Genomic DNA, 16729 nt, shown 5'->3' with positions numbered 1-16729 from the left:
TCTGATGGTATAGTTATGCCAGAGAGGATCTCTGTTGTACACTAGCCATTATCTACTTCCCAGGGCTATTCTGATCTTCCAACATTTACTACTATTTACAGCCGTGCAGCATGTTCCTCGTGAGTGGATTATCCAGCTTTAGCACAGCGTGCTTGGAGGCCATGGAGAATTTGGCCTCTGGTTTCCTCTGCAGCTGCTGGAGCAGCGCAAGGCAGCAAGCTCATGATGAGTTTCACCCTCTGCAAATCCACCCACCGGAGTGGTGTCGATCCAAAGCAGCACACTCGTGTCAGAGGGTGTGAGTGCACAGCCCCATAACTTGGCATTTCCCGGCTGTGGAGTGACTCATTGGAGCTATTAACACTTAAGACTAAATGAAAAGGGCCGAGGCTATTTTTGGTTTCTGGCTGACCTTAGTGTTGGGGCATACGTGGAGACAGCATTCTCAGTAGTAGCCAGCACTGCTTGCGTGGTCTTGGAAAGGTCTCCATTGTGTTCCCTGTGAACATAAGAATTCATGCCATCATCTTCAATTATTCTCATCCAAGCTGCAGGAAGTAGAGTAGCAAACATTAGTCTGTCCTCCTTGAGGAGGCCCTAGAAGAGACTTTCTCTACGCTGCAATTCCTGCTAGTTCTCTCCAAACTCTCCTGCGAACACCCTGCTCAGTACCCGTGTGTAATAACTGATGGTGACTGCTGTCACTTAGGGTTCATTTTGCAGTTAGTTGTTGTAACTTTTAACGCTTGCAGGGAGTCATGCATGGGAACATATATCTTTCCATTTTTGCCCAGTAATTAATTGCTTATGCAATTAAATGTCCCAGCAGTTCCTCAGTAATGACTCTTAGTGCAGGGATGCTGACAATTAACCTGCAACCTGTGGTAATACTGACTTCATTCTGCAGCCATGTTAAGGACAGGAATAATGATTCAGCAGTTCCATAATTACACATAGTTTTTTCATGCAACTACACTCCCACTACATGGAATCTTTTGTGCAGATGAACAGCACCATATCTGGAAACAGAAATAACCGCAGGTCTCCAACACCAATAGCATATCTGTAACCTTGTCACCCTTATGGGATGTGTAACAGCTGTGGTTTTAGTCAGAGCTCCTGTGTTCACAGAGTTTTCCAGGTGCTCCCAGTACTGCAGAGCTCAGCAGCCACTTCATTCACATCCCGCCTAACTGGCAGCAGCCACACCAGCTCCTTTCAGGGCCAGTCCAGAGTGTGAAGGAATCTTTCCCATGGCCGCTTCTCACATTGATGTTGTGTTTACATGTTAAGGGCTTTTTTCCAAGTTATTTTTTCCTGCTGTTTTTGCTCACTGGAGCCCCCGATCCTTTCCTGAGGAGCTGCTTCCTGGACAGTCAGTCCCCGGCCTGCACAGCCGCACACAAGATCTTGCATCTGCTCCTGTTGAGCTCCTGGAGGTTCCGGCCCCATTGTTCCACCAGCCTGCCCCCCAACACACCGACTGCTGCCCTCAGCGGGTTGTCACCCCCTTAAACTAGACCAGGAGGCCTCAGGGACACCCCCCAGGCAGCCCTGCCCGGCCAGGGGCAGCAGGCCAGCCGCGCCGTGCCGGGACAACCCCCACACCCTGACCGGCTCCTCAGCGGGCAGCGCGCGCGGAAAGACCACGCGTAGCAGCGCCACCCACCCCCGCGCGCCTATCCCAACACCCCGCCAATCGTCGCGCGCCTATCTGAGCCGTCCCGCCAATCGTCGCGCGCCTATCTGAACCGCCCCGCCCACGGCCGCGCGCCTATTTGAATCCCCCGCTAACGGTCGCTCGCCTGACTGGCGGTGACTCCCCCACCCCCGCCCCGGCCGCCTCAGCGAGCGGGAGTCACACTCAGAGCTGGCCGGGCCCTGCGGTCGCGGGTCTTCTCAGTGTCGTTGATGCCGCTGCCCTCACGGAGAACGTGTAAAGTATCCCCGCGTGAAATCCGTTGGACTTTTCTTTCTGGGCCTGTATTTTGTTGTTGAATGAAAAAGCAACTCTAGGCTGAATCTGGCCTCAGGAGCTGTAAAATGCTTTTCAAAGACCAGCAAATGCTTTTTCAGCTGTTGTGAAACCCCTGTGGGCACATAGCTGCCCTCAGCTTTGCCTGACTCCTGTGAGGTGCTCCAGTCATCCTTAAAAGAGGATTTATGGTTTTTTGCTAATTGGCATCACCAGAAGGACATTTGCCCTTTGCACAGCATCACCTTCCTGCCACCAAATGATCTCTACTGAAAAATTTGGTTCTTGTGCCTGCCTTCCAGCTTCACAGTGGACAGACAGTTCACAATACTTATTTCATGTGCTGGATCTGCTTAAATGCTGAAAACCTCCTGCAAGTATCTGAGACCTCAAAGTGGAAGCAAACTTGCAACTCTGCTGCCAGCTGTGCAGCAAAGCAGCAGGCTAATAGCAGATGAAGTGGGAAGGAGATGCCAGTGTTTGAAGTATGCCGGCACCATGCCTTTCACTACAGCTCTCCCCCAGAGCTAATGAGAAGCTGTAATGAATTTTGGTCAGATTTATTTTTTAATATGCTTAATTTATTAGTCATGGCATGGTGGCCAGAAATGGAATCCAACATAAAATGTGTGTAGAGCAGAGAGCATTTGAAGGTCTAAGGGTATTGGTTTCTTTGTTCCAAGTGGACTGTGCAATCATGTGGGGACTTGGTGTTGCAGAAATGTAAGGGGACAGTTGTAACGTAAAAGCCTCAAGGATTGGGAGCAGGCTCCTGGCTGGAGCTCTGGTAATGTGCAGCTTCCAGACTGAATGTGAATACATGGAAGACCCAAGAAGAAGCCATTGCATACTATAACTGATACAAAATAAGAGCAAACAAATGGAAAGCTGGCTTGGGTATCCTCACTGCAGTCTGCATTGGATATGTGCCCTGGATACACGGAGCTCTGCAGAAAAGCAGGCTTCCTCCCACATGGAGTTCTTTGCAGGCTCAAGGCCGGAGTAACTCACTTGGAGCACTGGGGCTATGTTCTCCGTGCTGTCTCTTCCAAGATTCAGGGTCTTTGGATTCTCTTGCCTGAAGAACTGTGCCTGTTTAACAAGGCAAATTGTATTATGGACATTTTCCACAGCATTTTCTAAAACCCATGTCTCAAATGTATGAGCTAATCTCCTGTATATTTAAAGTGCTCAGCAATGATTTAAGAGGGCAGCAATTACTTGACACATCTCTCTGAAGGCTAAACAGTGCAATATGCTGGTGTTTTAAGTCTGATCCAGAGTGTATCATTTCATATAAAGAGCAGGAAACCTAGTTTTGAAGGCTACCAGCTGCAGAAGGCGCTTCAGGACCAGTTAAAGCTGCAGGCTGTAACGTATATTTATCCAGCCACTGGGTATTCATGCGATGGCTTGAAGCTGACAGAAGAGGACGGCTGGATTACTGGTTAGTATTCACTGCGTGGACTGGGTGAAAAGGCAGAGGAGGGGGGGGAGTGACGGAACAGTCCTCGGTGTGGAGCTCATCTGGTGTAAACCTTTCCCCTGAGTATAGTTTGCAAGCACTGGTGATGGAGGATTGCGCTTTCCCAATTTATGCCTACATCTAGGCTATTGCATTGGACATTCAGTTTGGGGCTTTAGAAATTGTTATTCAAAGAGACAATTGTGTTAAACCTTTATGAGAGTTTTCCAAACAGCACAGCTGCTTTGGCAAACCCCTTTAGACAGTGAAAGTCCATTTGAAGTCTGACAACTTCATTTTCCCCTATTACCATAAGTACTAGTAGAAAGTACCACATGGGCAAGCTGAATGACTGAGGGGTAAGAAGAAGGTTTGTTGAAAGCAGAACAGTGTCTTGAGACTGAAGCACTCTTGAGCTTGGTGATTTGTTGCAGTGTGTGTGAAAAGTTTCTGTGTGAAGTTTGATAAATTACTTACGATCCCAAGTGCCTGAGGTCTCTGCCAAATTAGTTATACGCAAAAAGATGAAATAGTATGTCCCTTCTTCCCATATAGACAGTCAGATGTTTCCAAAATGTGATTTAAAAAGAACATATTCTGGGAAGGGTTCTAATATCTCCTGATGTGGCCAACAGCGATACGTTATTGCCATAATCTCCAAATTCCTCTTGCTAGTGGTAGAGTAAGAATCCAGCTGGGGCTCTGTACAGTACGTCCAAGGGTGTCTTTTTTCTTTGAATTTGTGGATAAGGAAAAAAAATGAACCGAGATGTAGTGGAGATGATTTAATCAGCCTAGTGAACAACGTACTGAGGGTAGAAATTTTATCTCTGAAGGGGATAGCCTGATGCTCAGCTGTGAATCTTTAGGACTTCTGTGAAAACATCATCCCACCTGCATCATCATGTTGCATGTAGGCTTGGTGCCTACTCTGGAAAACACCGTCATTATAGGCATGGTTCTCAACTTTAGGTAATCTTTCTTCCTGAAGTCATGCTCTGGTTATAGAGAAATTCCTCATATACAGTCATCTAGCTCACGCTCTGCAGGTGGCTGTAAAAAGCCCTGCTAACTGATGTCACTGACCACTAGTTTCTGCCTTTACATACTACTTTCCTGGCAGCTTGCATTTCAGAGATGTTCAGTTTACCAGGTTTTATCTTACATTTGGATAAAACTGTAATAAACCCCAAATCCTCATTTTGGCATCTTTTGCTTGCTCCTGTGCATCATGTAAGGTTGGGGGCAGCTGCCGGAAGAGTGCTCAGTCCCAAGAGCAGCTAATCTCTCTTACACACATTTTGGAACCACCTAGCTCTGAACGGTAAGCCAGTGGTGGAACTAATCCTTCCAAAGACTTTCTTCTTGGAAAAGGGGAAAGCTGCAGGGAACAGAGTAATTGAAAAAAGTGTCTTGAAGAGATTCCACCTCAGTAAGCTTTTTGTAGTGGACCTCGACTGAAAATGGAGTCAAAAGATAATTCTTTGCTAATAGGAGGAGAAATGTTTTAGGTGAAAATTAAATCTCTCCCATCCTGAGGAGACTGGTGGTGGGCCCAAACCAGCATACGCAGCCCCAGCTCTGCTCTCGGTGTTGGGAAACCACTCTGCTAGTTGGGAGTATTTCCATTTCCTTCTGCTTTGCACATGGATCACTTCTGCTTGCTTTTCTCATTTTACCTTGTGTTCTAGAGCCCTTACCATTCAGGGTCATCTGGAGCATAGTCAGCAAGTTCTTTCCTTACACTGCCTACTCTAATTACTCTGCTAATTATTAATTATTGCTCATCATCAATCTGTTGCTCCTGCCTTAAATTCTTTGAAGGCTTGTCTACATGTGCAAGGTGTATCACTTTGGTAGTAGCAGCAAAAGGACTGATGGTGGAATTTGACTTCCTAGGACTGGGAATACCTGGATCAGTAATCTAAGGTATTTTCCAGAGCTATTTTGTACATTTAGACACTGAGAACTGAGTTTATTTTTGATATCTACCTTAGGATGAGATAAGTTGTGTCCAGGAATTACTGGACGCTGACATGGATGGCTATATTATAGGCATCTAACCTTAATGGAGAGAAATCCCAGCCTCAGCATGAAGACAACTGTATTGGCACAAAAGCCTTTTATATTGGAGGAGCTGCTGGGATGTAGGAATAAGATTTACTGGAAATATGCCCTTTCTGTTGAAATAATTCTTGACAGACTAGGGAAGTGGCTCCTACGCCAAAGATGGTGATCCTAGGGAAATCATTGCTTTTCAGAGTGTAATTAGGGTACCAGAAGAAATTTACTTTCATTGGTCTGAAATAGGTGGTAGGCCTGGATTCTGCCTAAGTCAATTGCTTAGCTCAAAAGGGGTCTCTGGATGTTGATGTGATCTGTGAGAATTACTATCGAAGCCAGGAAGCCCTATTCTTGGTGACCAAGCCTGGAAGTTTAGCAACCTCCCAAGGCATCCCAGGCACCACAAGAGGAGGACAGAGACCCACTGATAGGAGGCAGATAATCACAACAGTTCCAGAGGAGTGGCTAACTTGAGCTGTCACCCCATTGTATTCCTCTCCAAAGCCATCTGTGTTTGCAACCCTTTTAAGGACATGCACTGCAATGAAACCATATGTGTTTTCATTTGGTAAGACAGCTTGTGGTGAAAATAGACGGGTTGTTAACAAGACAGGCAGATGGCAAATTTGCTGCAATATCATGATTACTGTACTTCAAAGAGATTATCAATAATCAGGCAATTAGGGTCTTGTTAAATCAGAAGCAGACTCTGAGACATTTAGGAGGATGCATTTTCAAAGCATCATTCTGAGATTCAGGGATGGAGCTTCTGTGCGGCAAAAGACATTTCTGCATGAACTTCCTACAGATCACTTAATACATACTGCTTAATAAGAAGTAATTGTTCACAGAAGCAGCTGATGGACAATATGAACTATAACTTTATTGCATTTCAAAGTGAATGTCTCAACTTCCTCTATGGTTTCTTTCTTCTTGTTTTCTTCCCTTTTTTTTGGTGAGGCTCCCTATTTTCTGTTTTTAATTTTGAGAGTTCTTCTGGACAATTTTGACCAAGATCTGAAATAAACTAAAATTTCTGACTTTAAGATAAAATTTAAAAATAAGAGACAAAGCTTGGCTGAAAAGAGATAATCCTGTTCTTGATCATAAAATATGCCTTTCTGGTAGATTTTATATGTGGATTTCAAAGAGTTGAGAAAAAGAGAACATTACGGGATGTGGCTGGTAATTTTTTGGTGTGCCAACTTCCAGTTTAATAAAGTGAATTCATTGAAACCAATATGGTTTCAGTCTAACCAAATATTTAATTAGTCTAGTAGTCTAATTAACTTCCTTCTCAACTGTGTTGGGTTTGCATGGCAAGGGTTTGGTAGCAGGGGGGTCTACAGGGGTGGCTTCTGTGAGAAGCTGCTAGAAGCTTCCCCTGTGTCTGACAGACCCAATGCCAGCCGGCTCCAAGATGGACCCGCCGCTGGCCAAGGCCAAGCCAATCAGCGCCTCTGTGATAACATATTTAAGGAAGAGAAAAACAGTCAGAGCTTTTGCAGCCAGAGAGAGGAGTGAGAAGATGTAAGAACATCTGCAGACACCAAGGTCAGTGCAGAAGGAGGGGCAGGAGGTGCTCCAGGCGCCGGAGCAAGATTCCCCTGCAGCCCGTGGTGAGGACCATGGTGAAGCAGGCTGTCCCCCTGCAGCCCGTGGAGGAAGGATGAGGGGGTGTAGAGATTCTACCTGCAGACCATGGAGGACCCCACACCGGAGCAGGTGGAGGCACCTGAAGGAGGCTGTGGCCCGTGGGAAGCCCACTCTGGAGCAAGCTCCTGGCAGGACCTGTGGACCTGTGGAGAGAGGAGCCCACGCAAGAGCAGGTTTGCTGGCAGGACTTGTGACCCATGGGGGACCCACGCTGGAGCAGTTTGCTCCTGAAGGTCTGCACCCCATGGGAGAGACCCACGCTGGAGAAGTTTGTGAAGGACTGTAGCCCGTGGGAGAGACTCATGTTGGAGAAGTTTGTGAAGGACTGTAGCCCGTGGGAGGGACTCCATGCTGGAGCAGGGGAATGATGAGAGGAGTCCTCCCCCTGAGGATGAAGAAATGGCAGCACCAATGTGTGATAAACTGACCGTAACCCCCATTCCCCGTCTCCCTGTGTTGCTGAGGGGGGGCGGAGGTTGAAGCCGGGAGTGAAGTTGAGCCTGGGAAGATGGGAGGGGTGGGGGGAGGTGTTTTAAGATTTTATTTTATTTCTCATTCCTCTACTGTGTTTTGCTTGGTAATAAATTAGATGAATTCCCTCTAAGTTTGGTCTGTTTTGCTCGTGACGATAATTAGTGAGTGATCTCTCCCTGTCCTTATCTTGACCCACAAGCTTTTTGTTGTACTTTTTCTCCCCTCTCTAGTGAAGGAGGGGAGTGATAGAGCGGCTCTGGTGGGCACCTGGCCCCCAGCCAGGGTCAACCCACCACAACACAGGAAAAAAGATGGAGAGGAAAGGGTGAAATTGGTAAAATGTAGATTTTTTTTAATTTTTTTTTTTTACTGGCCAGGCCTGTTTTTTTCTTTTTGAAGCCACTGTTTGAATTTAGTTTTTTTGCTACACAAAAAATAGTTGACTATGAAATGCAAATTTCTAAATTATCAAAATTAAATATTTAGACTGAACAAAATCAGTGTTTTCTTGGCTTTTCAGCTGATGAAAATGATGAACATTTTAACTTCTCATCTGTGTTACATGAGCTGACACATAGCTGTACAGCTATCATGCCCTGGAGAGTCAGGTCCTCTTCCACTGCTGGCCAAGCTGGAAGAAATGAAACTACCCGTATAGTGGTTAAAACATTAAGTTACCAGTGCTGGAATACTTTCCAGGTGGCCCAAGTGACTCTGGTGGTAGGACACAAGCAAAAGTGCTGATATCCTTCCAGTCAATTTCTATATGGCCATGCTGCCTTTGGCCCTGGTCTCTCCTGTGTGTATAAATAATATATATACTTTATGTATGCTTATATATATATGTATATATACACACATACATACAATGCAGGTTTGTGTTGGAGCAGCCTTTGAGAAAGTGCATACAATCAAAGAGAAATGGCCATGGGAAAGCTTGCGCTGGTAGTGTTTAGTTGTGCTCTAACTCAGACCTTTGGAGCAGACTTTGAGTCATGAGCCTAAACTGTGCTTGGGTGTCTTATAAAGACCATTCAAATAATTTATCTGAACACAGTTTATTTTATTTTATGCTAATGTGGTACAGCTTGATTTTATTTTATTTCTTCCCAAAGTGATTGACTGGCTTATAATTACTTTGTGATGCAGAGCCAGTGAAAATTGATTGAAACCTCAAAAATGTTTTTGATGGCATAACTTAATACTGACTTCAGCTTTCTGAGATCAGATTAAGCTTTATGCAATCTAAATAGGATCGTTATTTTGCTTTACTGGTGCTCTGTAATTAAGAAGAGAGATTGGTAACTACACTCTGGGAGTTTATATGATGGAGATAGTTTGGTTTTAGATCACTGTCTTTATTGCTGCTAGTGTAATTGGATATAGGGAATTATTTGCTGTATGTATTTATATTGTCTTTCCTGAGAAACAAAGATAGGGAATTGGGCTTTTACTAACATTGCAGGAAGACTCAAGCACCTTGGTAACTTTAAGAACAAGCCTATTTGCGCCACCTTCCTTCCTAATTCACACTTGTCCAAGAAAAGAATGATTTGTCTTTATTGATCTCTCTGGATAGCTGTAGTCCTTTCTAGTAAATTCTTTTAAAACTGCAACTTAGTCAAAGTTCATTTATCTCGTGTTCGCAGTTTCTGTTGTTTGTATAGTTGTTGTGGGATTCTTGGGTAGTGCTAAAACCTTAGGTGAAATCAAGGGAATATGAAACTTCTTGCCTCACACAGCCAGATTGTCCTCACTGGGGTAAGGCTCAGCGCTGGTCAGGCTGGTAAGGGTTATCACAAGCTAATTAAGCTGTTCCCTAAGACCAGTTGCAGATGGACATAGTCCTACTGCTTTCCGAGTGGATAAGGGGTACAGGTACTCCTGAAGAGCCTAGATGGAGAAGGAGCAACTTTAGGACAAGAGAGAATCACCATGGTGGTAGGGAGCCTTGAAGCCAAAAGTGAAAAATGTCTTTAAGAGGTGTTAAGTGATGCAAACACAAAGTGGACAGTATGCCTAGACTGGATGTAGCCCTCTGTTCACCAGCTAGGGCAGGCCAGTTGTGGGGAATTAAACAAATGGGTTTGGGTATGGAAGACTCTGCTTTATAAAGCCCTGCGTTTTGCTTGAGTGTTTAGTAACTCAGGCACAAGGGACTGTGGTCATGCCTGGCTTAGCATCATGCAATGGGACTAGTTGATGTTAGCTAAGAGTCTGTCGCATTGTCACTTCCAAGAAAATTACTTGTAAGAATAGTTCATGTTCACCATTTCTTTGTCTCCTTCTCGAACTTGTGAATGTTTGCAGTAGAGAAATGTGATGTTTGGTAAGGGAATGTCAATTACAAAAGGACTGTCTCCTAAACTTGGACTCTGCATCTATTAAAGGGTGGGGGGCATGCCCTCACCCACCCCCCAAAAAAAGAACCCAAATAAAACCCCCACAAACAAACCCCAAAGCAAACATCTCTTGCAAAATGAAATGTTAAAAGCCTTGGAAATTCGGTCTCATTCATGCAAACTAAGGAGGAAGAGGAGCCAGGGCTACAAGACTCAGATACTTCAAATGTTTAAGTTTAAATTTAAGTGTGTGGGACATAAAACTTTGATGGATGACTCAGCCTACCAGGCAAAGTTATAGGGAGAATAATGTGGAAGTTAAACCAGGCAAATTTAAACTACAACTAAACCATAAATGTTTAACAGAAATTAATCAAGCTTTGGAACAATTCACTAAGGGCAGTGTTGGATTCTCAACCACTAGCAATTTTTATGTTTAAAAAAAAAAAAATCACTTTTTTCCCCGAAAGATATTTTCCAGTTGAAATACAAAATAATTCAGGCAAAGCCAATGACTTGTATTATGCAGAAAATCAGATCTCACGTTCTTTGTGATCTCTTTTTGCCCTGAAGTCTATGACTTGCTTTGACAGAACTTGAAATGTGTTTCCCTGCCAGCTGTTACCTATGAGATTTGTAGTTTGAATTGTTATTTCTCTCCTATTGACATTGGCTGGCTATGTAAGGAAAATGTGTTTTCTGTGGGCTTTCTTCTGAAAGCCCCTTTTGGAGTTTATCGTGCAGTCTATGCATTTAGGGACTTTAGTCCAGCGAGAAGAAAATGTCCAATTTGTGAAAATTGGAGCACCTGGCTTTTGAGCAGCCTCCCATAAGCAATAATTCTTTCAGGAAAATAATACAAATCACTGCTGGACTCATTCAGACCATGACACTTAAAGGACATAAGCTTGAAATGTGCCTTTCAGTCTGTAGATATATGTATGCACACAAAGCAGTGTTATACCCCAGTTCTGGGATTAAAACAAATCTTCAGTGTCTGAGGTTTTGACTGAGAAGATACTTTTTATTTTATTTTTCTAGCTCTAAATGAACTCTTCTCTCACATATGGCAGCATTTTCAGCCATAAACTCTGCCCCTTTGCCTTTAGGGTGATGTTTTGAATGATGTCAATCAGTATATTGTTGAATTCAACCAAAGATATTCCCACAAACTCAACAGAGAGAATCCATAAGTCTTTGGCTTGTTAGGAGAGTCAGGGAGCAGCTCTTCTAACTAGATTACCTCATCATCGATGAGGGTTTCACTCTGTATCAACACATGTTCCACAATAAGCAGGTTTTTTGTTAAACGCTCTGTGCTATCTTGAACCTGCCATTGTTGGCGTTCAGCTTGCACTTACTTTTATGAAACACCTAATACAGCAGGCAGAAAATACATTAACCCTCTTACTCCAATTATATACACAGTAGGTGCATTACTGGCAAAACAAATGAGTGGTGAACTTTGCATCCCCAAAGAAGCCTCTCTTCTAGTGAGTGCTCCTGACTATTCCATATTCATCATGGATAATGTGCTCTCTCACTGTGAGACACATTTAAACAGACTACTCGTAACTCCACAGACAGAGTAGGTGTTGGTCTTCAGCCTTTAAAAAGCAATTCAGAGAGACTCATTGCATCACAGCCTTCCCAGGCTCTGTGCACTCTGTCTTGACTGCAGCAAAGCTCTATATTACAAACTGTGCATAAAGCGGATTGGAAACTTCAGCAGAAACTGCTAACTCCTGAATGTGAATCACTTCAGGCAAAGATGCTGATTTTGCTAACGGTGATAAATGGCAATCTCTTTTCATTAATGTAAACTTACCCTTTTATGGGACAGTTTTTTGCTTTTCACTTCCAATAGGTTTGGAGGGGAGGAGTGCCGGTGCGCTTTTAAACTGAAATACTGAACAGTAAAATCTTTAATCCAAATGTTTTGCTATTTTAACTTGCATTTTCATTCCAAAATTTGAGTTTAACCTTTCTAAATCCTTATTTAAAGAAATGCAAAAGTGGAGGAAAAAATTGGAAGTTTGTAAAAGAACAAATCATACAAAATTTAAACTTTTTATTTGACCTATTTTTTTAATTTATTTCTGAAGTACTGAAAAGTTTTGTTTTTGTTTCATATGGGAACAGTGCTTTTCTGTTGTAAAAACTGCCAGTAATTTTTCTCTTATTTGCTGCATTAAGTTGGCATCCTCAGTTGAAGCATGCAAAGATGAAGACGCTTTTTCTTCCTCAGGATGTATGAAGGGCTATGTTTGCAGAAGACCTGTAGGGTTGTGTCACGGGGAGAGAGGAACCGAGAGCAGCATGCTGATCGCTGGTCACATCTGAATGAACAGCCCTGCAATGCTGGGTTTCCTTCCAAGAAGACCCAGGACAAGCTGCTCTTTGGCTACAGGAGGCAACATAAGTAAGATCCATCTATACTGTGTGCCTGTCTGAAAGAGCAGTCTGTAGAGCATTCGTAGGCACACTTCAGGTCTCATCCTTCACCCCTGTATCCCTGCTTCCAGGTGACGTGTGCTTGACAATGTGCAGATGTGACTGGTGTGCTTAGACACACAGGGGAAGCCTTGAGGGATTTAGCACCCCGAATATTCATCATCTCCTCAGCAGGCCTAGCCTGCTGGTTTCCATAGTGACTTTGCACAAAGGCAGGAGACCCGCAGGTTGCTGTGTTCGGTTCTTGTTAGGTTTGTCCAATCACTCTGATTCTTCCCAGCCAGCTGTCATTTTTCCAACAAGCTGTTCCTTTCTCAGCGAGCACCAGACCTGCACCTTGCTCTTCCCCAAATGTTTGACCCAGGAACTCCCCCATATGCACAGCCTCATCCTTCTGAGTGATGCAGGACCTCTACCAACATGTTTCTCATCCCTGTAAGAAGGCTCCTTCTGTGCATACCTGGTTCTTACCCTTATGTGTATGCCAAGATGCTCCTGCCCCTTTTGGATGACCAACAGTTCCCTTCCAACACTTCCTCTTGCCTTTGCAAGTGGCCTAGCGCTGCCTTTATATATTGCCTGTTCTCCATGCTGCAAGTGATAAAGGTGTCTTTGTAAATGCCTGCCTCTCCCTTCAAAAATCCCTCCCTCTCTGAACAAAATGCCCCTCTTCCTGTCCTGTGATTCTAGAGATCTGGCTATTATGAGTTCTGGACACAGCATGTTGACAGAGATGTGGTTTTCAAGAAAGGATTTTCTTCAGTGGGGGGGGGAAATAAATCAGCAGGAGCTGATGATTTAACCTCTGGTAACAGTGCTGACATTAAGATCCCTGAAATACAGAAGGTGATGGGTGTTTGAGGAAAGTGTTAAGAAGAGTTGCAAAGGGATAAAAGTCAAGATGTCTGGATGTCTTCTGCCAGCAGAAGAGTTGTTGCATCAGTACTTGCTGTGACAGCTTCAGGAACTGTAAGAATGGGCCTAGGTGAACCTGTATTTACACAGTTCATATTTCTCAGATTCTTTGCAGGTTTCCTTGTAAGACTCCTTACATTCAATGGGCACAAATGAACCTAACACATGGGTAGTTTCTTCAATAGCAAAACAGGTGTTGACGAATGACCTAGCGCTGGATTAGAGGTGTTATGCCGACAGTTACTGTCTCTGGGGGACATTCCTGTTTTAGATGTCTGCTTTAATTATCTCCTTGATCTTTTGTTTCTGTCAGCTTCCTCTATAGTCAGTGGAGCCCAAGCTCTGGACATATTTGGAGATTTCCCACAAGTGAGGAAGAAACGAGGTCAAGTAGCTGACCAGTTTCTCTGAAACAGTTGCCCAGTTCAGAGAACAATATCGCGTTTCATGCAGCTGTAGCTAGCGGAATGCTTTTTCCCAATGTAAAAGCCTATTTTGATTTCAATGAAAAGTTCCTATAAGAAAATATTTAATAAATGTATATGTTCATATAAGAACATTCTTACATCGTTTCACTTTTCCAGCATTTATATTGTGCATTTTTCCTATTTGTGTTGTTTCATATTTCATTGTTTGTCAATAGGAGACCTTAACAGGTACTACTATTAGGGAATATGCAATACAACTATTTAAAAAGTGTATAATCCTTCAGATGATAAGCGCAGCAGTTACTTAGCACTGATTGAAAATCTCATCTTTTCTACATCCAAATATCTCCTGTTTATACTGTAAAGTGTCAAACTGTTTGATTACACCAAGCTGCAGACATTTTCATCTAGAAAGAGATGAGACATTTCAATCAGTGCTGAATAGCAGTAGCACTTAATGATGTGAAAAAACCTAAAAACCAGACTACATTAACTCTTACATGATGTCATATTATCTATGCCAGTGGGAGCAGTGTGTTTCATGAAATAATGGGGAAATAATAAAACTAATATAAACTGGAACATAATTCCTTTTCTGAAACTAGGGAATATTTTTAGAAAGCTGCTTTCTTACAGAATTGCTGTTTAATGAAGTATTATATCTTGAAAATGAATTGTCAGATGTTAATTTTTAGTGAAGTAGGAATTCTGAACTTCGTAAGACTCTTTTCACATTCTCTAGGTTAGTTTTCTAAGAAAATGAGGCTGATGTGTTTGGGCTGCCTGTGCACAGGTCGGTCTGTTTCTTTCCATTAATCTGTTTTGAACCCCATTAGTCAAGTTCAAGTGAATTTGGCAAATAATTGAAGGTCTTGAAGATAATAAAGGTCCTATGAATTTTGTGAAAATCAGGAGCTAGATAAAGGCAAGAGATCCCATAAGTGTGTCCAGTGAGGAGATGGCAATGACACGAATTCACTTATTAGTCATAAGAGGATTCTTAAGGGGAAAAACCTTGCATGAAAGTATGATATGTGATTGCTAGAAGGTTGCACTTGTAGGATGCCCATCTATAGGGAATCAGGCTTACATTGTTCCTTTGCTTCTGAAATAGTTTTATGCTGGAATTTAAATGTGGGGAAGGGATTCAGCTCATCTCACTTCAGATGCTGGCAGCAAGGCATCTACCTCAGAATGATGCTGTGTTCAGAATTAGTGGAAATAGGTGCTTTCAAATCCAGTAATTCTGCTAACGTTCTGTGGATGTACAATTAAGGTTAAGGTGGCAAAATTAAAATATAAATTTGTAGCTCTTGGTATGTCCTATGAAAGATTTTAGTTCTTTGAAGTAATAAATGTTCAGGTACTTCTAAATTAAGACACCCTCTTTGCTTCTAGTTTCATAGATCATAGAACGGTTTGGGTTGGAAGGGACCTTACAGGATCATTTAGTTCCAACCTCCCATTCTGTGGGCAGGGATACCTGGTGCCATTTTCTAGCACACCTCAGCAAAAGTCGTCCATGGTTCCAAAGCACAGCTTTAGATCCGAAGCCCAGCATGTGATTTAGTTATTGGACTCCTACGGTACCAATGAGAAAAATCTTAATTCCATTTTGTTGTGTGAAAAACACAAAGCCTAGTCCTGCCAGTCTCCAGCTCATTCAGGGGATTCTGCTTATAGGAGGAGCTCTCTTGGTTTCATAGAAGTGCTTAGTCAGGGGAGACATTGCAGGCCCAGAGACAGCAAAGCTCCCTTTTCTCAGGTTGCCTAGCAGAACCAGAGGTATTTAAAAAGGTGTGCCAAAAATATTCCATTGGAGTTATCTGCAAGAGAAACACCAGCTCTGCATTTCCTGGCATGATATTGACATTCATCAACTTCTTTGGGAAATCATGAGAACATATTTTGGCTTTATCATATAGTGTCTGCATTCTCTGTATAGGAGGAAGCAAGCCAAGCATAATTTAGAATATTTGCACAGAACCTCTCCTGCACTGGTATTAAAGTAAATGTGGAAAGCTTTAAGTTTCAGAATAGGAATCCCACCTTTTCAGGAGGTTTACTTTCAAAACTCCAGTTCTGCCACTCTGGCTGTGGGGTCCCAGGAAACGGGACACTGGTTCTTAGCCATCTATGGACAGAGACGCTCGGGAATGGATTACACAACGTGATGCTACGGATCTCCATCCACCACAAGTGTGAATGTCAAGCCATATGTAAGAATATTGGATCAATCTATAAACACAACAGCTACTCGTTAAATGATGGGTATAGCATGTATTCCTCATTTGCAGTCCCTCCAGGATGGAGACATTAATGTGAATTATAACTAACCTTCAGGGAAATGATCTGCATTCTTAAAGTGGAAGCAGCAAGCAGTGAGGCAGGTGGCTCTTCAGACAGAGCATAAGTAGCAGCAATTCCTCTTCATGTCTGGGGACACAGGAGGGTGTGTATGGGGGACTGAGCATGCATGTGTGAAGCTATTTTGCACTTTGCCATGTCACTTCTCAAAAGTGACTTCATGCATTCAACAACTGGAGAAGCGTCTCCTGCCACAGCAGGGCTTTAAGGGTCATCTCTTGTGAATAGTTTCTGCATCTGTGGAGCATGGGTGATGGTAATTCAAAGTGACAGGAGCGTCTTCTAGCCCACGGCATTGTCAGCAAGCCAAAATGCTCAGAGATGACAACCCCGCTTCCTCAGCAGACTCAGAGCTGTCACTCCCCATTTGGCTTAAACCAGTGAGGGCTGTGATGAACTGATTTCAGTGAGAACACAAACTGCAACCAGTGCAAAGGGCACAGTGGAAGTGAGGTTTGGTTCTGAAAAACCTCTAGAAGTGTGAAGGGGAATGGGGAGGCTTGTAAGCCAAAACCAGAGCGGAATGCTGGGTCAAGACATAGAGCTAACTCACTTGGAGCTGGGGATGATGGTTGTAGTATTGGGATGC

The 16729-nt window shown here is 43.4% G+C and overlaps 1 protein-coding gene and 1 long non-coding RNA gene across 3 annotated transcripts in view; one reads left to right on the top strand and one right to left on the bottom strand.

The window, feature by feature from the left end:
• LOC142605099 (uncharacterized) overlaps positions 1–648 on the bottom strand; it is a 37747-nt gene extending 37099 nt beyond the window's left edge. Inside the window, exon 1 of the long non-coding RNA XR_012838864.1 lies at positions 413–648. This is a non-coding gene — a long non-coding RNA (uncharacterized LOC142605099). The remainder of the gene's footprint in view (positions 1–412) is intronic.
• ASIC2 (acid sensing ion channel subunit 2) overlaps positions 1–16729 on the top strand; it is a 498112-nt gene that overhangs the window by 100733 nt on the left and 380650 nt on the right. The gene's annotated exons all lie outside the window — the stretch shown is intronic.

This window comes from Balearica regulorum, chromosome 24 (assembly GCF_011004875.1).
Source record: "Balearica regulorum gibbericeps isolate bBalReg1 chromosome 24, bBalReg1.pri, whole genome shotgun sequence".
In the NCBI taxonomy this organism is placed as follows: Eukaryota; Metazoa; Chordata; class Aves; order Gruiformes; family Gruidae; genus Balearica; species Balearica regulorum.
Note: the sequence above shows the minus strand (reverse complement) of the source record. Positions and strands in the feature narration are given on the sequence as shown.